This window comes from Cricetulus griseus, chromosome 2, assembly GCF_003668045.3.
Source record: "Cricetulus griseus strain 17A/GY chromosome 2, alternate assembly CriGri-PICRH-1.0, whole genome shotgun sequence".
Lineage (NCBI taxonomy): Eukaryota > Metazoa > Chordata > Mammalia > Rodentia > Cricetidae > Cricetulus > Cricetulus griseus.
In genome coordinates, this window is record NC_048595.1 from 24,021,364 (window position 1) to 24,029,096 (window position 7,733).

Consider the following 7,733-nt stretch of genomic DNA (forward strand, 5'->3'; position numbering starts at 1 on the left):
AGTCTTCACGTGCACACATGCACACATATACATAAAATATAGTAAGTTAATAAATCTAAAGAAAAAAAGAAGTCAGGCGGTGGTGGCCCACATCTTTAATCTCAGCATTCAGGAGGCAGAGGCAGGTGGATCTCTGTGAGTTCCAGGCCAGCCTGGTCTACAAAGCCAGTTCCAGGACAGCCAGGGCTACACAGAGAAACCCTATTTCAAACACTACCACCACCACCCACCCAAAAAAGGAAAAAAAAGAAAAAAAGAGAGAGATGCTAACATTCATTCTTCTTGCTCATCTTGAGCTTTCATGGGAGTCTGCTTGATCTTGTTGGATTCTCTTAGTGGCCTTGAAGGAAGCAGCAGTTATTGAGTCATTTTTAAGAGAGGAATATGAAATCTAGAGGCAGGTAGTGTCAGCTCAAAGTTACATAGTCACAGGATTACAAGTAAGACTGTCAAACAGGGATGGGGCAATAGAACCTACCACTCAAGCATGAGGACCTGAGCGTTTGTCTGTAATCCCAGCGCCGAGGAGGTAGAAATAGACAGATTCTTAGAGCTCACCCACCAGAAAGCCTAGTCTAATCAGTGAGCTCCAGATTCAGGGGACCACCTTGTCTCAAATGATAAGATGGAGGGGCTGGAGAGAAGACTCAGGGCTTAAGAAGACTTGTTGCTTTTGCAGAGGACCTGGGTTTGGCTCCCAACACCCACATGGTAACTCACAGCTGTCTGTACTTCCACTTCATAGGATCTGACTTCCAAAGGCACCAGGCACACACACAGTCCAATATATACATACATGCAGACAAAACACTCACACTTATAAAGTAAAATAAACAAATCAAAAACCAAAGGGTGGAGAGAAATAGAGGAAGACAGTTGATGTCAACCTCCGGTCTCCACCAATGTGCATACACATGCATACCTACACTCATGTTCAGACAGACAGACAGACAGACAGACAGACACACACACACACACAGACACACACACACACACACACACACACACACACACACACACACACACACACACACAGGGTCAGAGGCTGAAAGCCAGGTGTGGTGATGCATACTTGTGATTCTAGCATTTGGGAAGTGGAGGCAGAAATTCAAAGCCATTTTGAGCCACATAGCAAGTTCAAGTCCAGCCTGGGCTACATGAAAGCCTATCTCAACAACAATAACAACAACAACAGAACAAGCAAGCAAACAAATAAAAGGCTGGGGGTAACCAGGAGGTAACCCAGAAGGCACAGGACTTGTGGGAGCAAGCACCTTTTCTCTGGGGGAAGCTTCTGTGTAGCCAGAATTCCTTTTCATCATTCCCTTTCACTAGTGATGACAAATCCCTGTTATAATTCTGACCAGGCATGGGCTCCCTTAACCCCAGTAGGGAAAGCAGCTAAGACTACATATAAATAATACAAAATGTAAGGTTTGTTTGTTTAGTTTTTTTGAGACAGGGTTTCCTGGCTTTCCTGGAACTTGCTTTGTAGACCAGACTGGCCTTGAACTCAGAGATCTGCCTGCCTCTGCCTCCTGAGTGCTGGGGTTAAAGACATGTGCCACCATGCCTGACTCTGTTTGTTTATTTTTTATTTTACTTACTTACCTATCTATCATCTATCTATCTATCTATCTATCTATCTATCTATCTATCTATCTGGTCTCATGTGTCCCAGGCTGGCTTTTAACTGGCTATATAGCGAAGGTTGACCCTGAACTCTTGATGCGTTTGCCTTTACCTCTAGAATGCTGGGGCTACTGGCTTGTACTGCCGTGTCTGGTTTTTTGCAGTGCTGGGGTTTGAACCCAGGATTTCAGGCATGCTAAGCAAGCATTCTATCCATTGAATGGCATCTCCAGTTCTATTATAAAATAGTCTAGTCTTTGAGGCATAATAAGAACCATAAGAAAAAGCCCAAGAGAAGAAAGCAGTGTCTTATTCAAGTAATGACCCAACTATTAATTTTTAACAATAATTGCTCTTACTGTGGGCCAATCAGTAGGCTAAACAATTTGCGTGTATTATCTCATTCAGTTTTCACAGTCACCTGTGCATGCTGTAGCTACTTTATTATAAGCATATTTTAGATAAAACAAATTAAGACACAGTCTCGTACCACACCCAGGGTCACATGACTAGCCTGAGGCTGAGCAGAGAGTTGAGCTAAGGTCTGTTTGGTGCCAGGTAACAGACGTGGCGCTCACAGTCCAGCTGGTTCCAGCTAGAGTGATAATGGAGGACTGTGAAACAGAAAGACCTTGAAGAATGAAGAAGACTTGGCTTTAGGGCAGAAGACATTTCAGACCTCGAGAAGATTGGGAGGCAAGCCCCAGGAGCAGAAGAGACTTTTATTCAGTGAGCTTTGGAGAACTGGACTTTCTAGGGGCAGTAATGATCAGGTTCGGGTTAAATATCACCCACAGGACTAGAGTGGAGAGTGTAGGCAGAAATAATAGCCTTAATGCTGATTAGTTTTTGTCAGTGTGACACAAACTAGAGTCATCTTGCAGCAGGCGCCCAGACCTTAGCATAACTGACTCCATGATTACCGTCCAGGCTATAAAACTCAGCACATAGATGGCACCACCAGTCAAAATAAAACAAAGACCTAATCTCTCTCAGTCCCTAGTTTTGGGAAAGTCTCTAAATGTACTAACTTTGCATTTTCGTTTCTGTAGTTCTGCTTCTGGCTAAGGTTCTTGTTAACAGAAGTATGTCAATCTAGGACATGCTTTTTGTGGTTAAAAGCTCACCCTGAGAAATGCTTGGGGCTATACTGTGATTCCCCAGCACTCAGTGTAGTCACCAGCTGGCTAATAAAGACTTTCTATTGGCTTAAACCCATGTCTGAGCATTCTTCTCTGGTGGATCCCTACATTTCAGGAAGAGAGAACCCTAACTGAGGAACTGCTTTCATCCAATTGGCTTGTGGGCATGTCTATAGGGGCATTTTCTTAATTGCTAATTGCTTTAGGTCTAGCCAACCTACTGTGCTGGGGCTACCTTGAGCAGGTGGTCCTGGAATGTATAAGAAAGGTAGCTGAGCAAGTCCAGAGAACAAGCCAGTAAGCAGGCCCCACCCCTCTGCAGCCTCTGATTCAGTTCCTGCCTCTAGGTTCCTGCCTCAGTTCCTACCCTGCCTTTCCTCAGTGGAGGGCTGCAAGCCATAAGAAGAAATGGACCCTTTCTTCCTCAACTTGCTTTTGGTCAGTATTTTTATCACAACATCAAAGAAGCAAATCTATAGAACAGTCCACACGCCAATCCCCAGCACCTGGGTCAGGCTTGATTTTTGCTTCATAATACCCTTTGGACTTCTGACCTTCAAAACTGTGACACAAGGGGTTGGGTACCTCCAGTACCACATAAACCAGTATAGTGAGGTATATCTCTGATCACAGAACTGGTTAGTAGAAAAAAAGAAAACCAAACCAAAACAAAAGAAATGCATGAGCCTGTCTGTGCGCGTACATGCGCGCGCGCGCGCGCGCGCGCGCACACACACACACACACCGAGAGAGCATGTAACAAAATAAATCTATGTTATTCTACAAGCCACTCCATTTATGATATCTGTTACAGCAACAATAAGAAAGGCATACAACTTCTGAGAGTGTGAGTAGTAGAAACAGATTCTGGCCATATTATGCAAAAATGGAAGTTATTGGGAGGAAACAATTGTACAACCACAGAGCTTAGGAATGACAGGAGCCAGAGTAATCCAGATAGGCGAAATGAGTGAACGGTACTGAGGGGAACCTTTGCTCTCTTCTCCAGCTTTTTCCACAGGGAGAGACCTCCTTTAGAGTGAATACTCTTCCATCTTCCTGTTCCTCTTGGAAGAGGAGAAATGACATAAAGTGTCTGATTAGTGAATGTACAGAGAATCAGCTGAAACCCAGGATAATAGGTGTGTACCCACTCACCAAGCCTAAAACCTTTTTCTTTGTAAGAGATGAAGTCTTGTTATGTTGCCCAAGCTGACCTTGAATGCCAAGGTTCAAGTAATCCCCCTGCTTCAACCTTCTGAGTAGCTGGTTGGGATAGAGCCTGGCTAAAAGTATAATTTTTCTAGCATTGTCTGGGTGAGTGTAGAAGGACAATTTTGGTATCTTGTATTAGCATTCCATCTGTCTTCCAGTAAAGATGCATCTCTAACAGCCTTTTCAGGTATAAAAACAATATCCTGAACCCCCTTTCCTTACTTCTATGGCTGTTCATCACATAAACTTGGACAAAGACACCTCAAATCCAACAATTTCTATGACTCATTCCACATTTTCTTTCTTTCTTTCTTTCTTTCTTTCTTTCTTTCTTTCTTCCTTCCTTCCTTCCTTCCTTTTTTTTTTTTTTGAGACAGGGTTTCTCTGTACAGCTTTGTAGACCAGGTAGGCCTCGAACACACAGAGATCCTCCTGTCTCTGCCTCCCGAGAGCTGGGATTAAAGGAGTGTGCCACCACTGCCCGGCTCATTCCACATTTTCTGTTATTGCAAATTTCTGTCTTAGCTTGGACCTCATTTTGTCTCTTGGTGAAAAAAGAAAAGTTTTGATTTACAGTTCCCTCAAGAATGCAGGGGATAGAAAAAGTGGGCTCTCAAAAGTATATGTGGTAGTTTCCCAACTAAGAGGAGATATCAGGCAAACATACCTGACAGACGTCCAGGCAGGGAATTTCAAAGATCCAGGAAAAAGATAATGAGGGCCTACATATGGAGGTAGAATTAATGGGATTTGACTGTAGACCACAGGAGGGTAAGTCTTTAACAACCCTGGCTGTCCTGGAACTCTCTTTGTAGATCAGGCTGGCCTGGAACTCATAGAGATTCACCTGCCTCTGCTTCCTGAGTACTGGGATTAAAGGCATGTGCTACCATGCCTGGCTGAAAGTAAGCCAGGGTGTAGCGACTTGGGTAGTGCCATTAATATTTATATTAATATATTTATAATGTTAATAACATTTATGTTAATATTGCTGGTATATAGCTCAATGGTAGATAATTTGTATAGTGTGTGTAAGGTCCTTGATTCAATCTCCAGCATGGAAAATAATCATCACCTCCATTTATTTATTGATTCATTTCTTAAAAATATTTTCAAAGCAATTAGTTTAAAATATTATTTTAGATTTATTTATTTATTTATTGTGTATGAGTGCTTTCCTTGGTGCCTACAGAAGTCAAAAGAGGATGCTGATCCCTGAAACTGGGGTTACAGATGGTTTTGAATGGTGTGGGTGCTGGAAACCGAACCCCGGCAAAAGCAAGTGCTCTTAACTACTGAGATATCTCTCCAATCACCACTGAATCGTTTGAAAACATTTAAAATATATTTAACAGTAGGCTGTCAATATGGCTCAGTTGGTAGAATGCTTGCCTAACACACAGGAGGCACTGGATTTGGTCCCTGCCTCCACATAAACCGGCACAGTAGTCTCAGCACTGAGGAGGAGGGCAGACAGGAGTATCACAAGGTCAAAGTTTTTCTAAGCTCCTTAGAGCCGTATAGGCCAGTGCTGGGATTTGAAACCGGAGCTCCTGCATGTAGCGAGCATGCTAGCATCTGAGCTACATCCTCAGTCCTGTCTTGTCTTTTTGTTTTTGACATTTTTAAACATCATGCTGTAATGGTTATTAAGGTAACAACAAATAAACAATCCAATATTAGCAACCGTGAATCTAACACTATTATGTTTAGGACTGGTGAGGAGGCTCAGAAAGTAAAAGTGCTTTCTCTGAGTTGGATCCCTGGAATCCACAGTGGCACCACAGTCACACACACACACACACACACACACACACACACACACACACACACACACACACAAAACCCAACTTAAAAAATATTTACTTTTATTTTATGTTCATTGCCTTCATGTGCATCTATATGAGATGTGTCAGATCCCCTGGAACTGGAGTTACAGACAGTTGTGAGCTGTCATGAGGGTGCTGGGAATTGAACCCTGGTCCTCTGCAAGAGCAGCCAGTGCTCTTAACCACTAAGCCATCTCTCCTGCCTAAAATAAAAACTTTTAGCATAAAAATAGGCTAGGTGTACTTGGGAATTTTACTCCTTGGTTCTTTGTGGGGGACCTGCCACCTAGCTCCCAAATAAATCACATGAAAGCTTATTCTTATTTATAAGTGCCTGGTTTTAGTTTGGCTTGTTTTTAGCCACCTCTTGCTTCTAGATCTCTCTCCTATCCTTTCTCTGCCCAGTTATTGACTGTTCGGCTCTTTATTAGACCAATCAGGTGTGTTAGACAGGCAAAGTATCATAGCTTCACAGAGTTAAACAAATGCAAAGTAAAAGAATGCAACACATCTTTGCATCAATGAAACAAATGTTTCATAGCATAAATAAATGTAACACATCTTAAAATAATATCCCACAATGGCTGGGCACTGGTGGTGCACACCTTTAGTCCCAGCACTCAGGAGACAGAGGCAAGTGGCTCTCTGATTTCTAGGACAGTCTGGTCTGCAGAGTGAGTTCCAGGACAACCAGGGCTACACAGAGAAATCCTGTCTTGAAAAACAAATTAATTAATTAATAAAATATAAAAATTAGCTAGGTATGGTGGTATATAGCTTTGATCCCAGCTCTTGGAAGGCAGAGGCAGGTACAGCTCTGTGAGCTCTGTGGGTACAGCCAACCAGGCTACACAGTGAGACCCTGTCTCAAAAAATAAAAATAAAATCACATAAGTATAAATGACCACATGGAAATGTGTGCAATTTTATTTATAAACCAGAAGTTTTGCATTAACGACTAAAAGATTTTAAAAAGCCAGGCATGTTAGTGCATGCCCCTAATCTTAGGACATCAAAAGCAGAGATTTCAAGGTCATCCTTAGCTGCATAAGGAGTTAAAAGCTAGCCCGGGCATGGTAAGGATCTGACTCAAAAACGAAACAACAAAAAAGACTAGGAATGAAGCTGGGCTGAGTGAAGAGTAGGCCGGGAAAAGATCACAGTGGAGGGGCTGCCAACCCAGATTTGAGGTGAAATTCCATCTACATGCTGTGAAGCTAAGGAAGACTTGCCTGAAGAAAGAAGCTTATTCCAAAGCCAACAGTGTTCCGAAGTTCTAAAGCCAAGTGGGAGGCTGGCTAAAGTGCCCTGCGCAGGCCTGACAATCTGAGTTCAATTCCAAGAGCCCGTATAAAGGTGGAAGGAGAGAACCTGCTCCACACATGCACCATGGCATGCGCCCCACACAACAGTAAACAATAGGGCCAGAGAGATGGTCCAATGGGTAGGCATGCATGTTGTGCAAACCTGGCAATTGTGTTTGCTTCCCGGAATCCACATAAAGGTGGAAGGAGAGAATCAACTCCACAAAGTTGACCTCTACACATGCGCATGGGTGCTCATGTGCACGCGTACACACTATAAATAATAATAATAATAATAATAATGACAAAAGAGATTGGAAAATTAAGAGGAACAGTGGTCCCCAGGAGAGGCGTGTCTTCCTGTTGCAGGAAATCTCTATAACTAGGGACTTGGTAGAAAACAGAGTGACTTTCTCTCTGCTGAAGTGGTAAGGGCACACTTGTAATCCTAGCACTTCTGGGGGGCTGCAGAACTGAGACTGGAGGATGGCAGTGAGTTTGAGGTCAGTCAGGGCTACATGCAAATCAAAAAACAAAACAAGTGGATAAGGCAGAATTTTGCACCAGGAGAGTGAGCACATGCCCTGGTGGCCATCACATGTTTCAGCCTG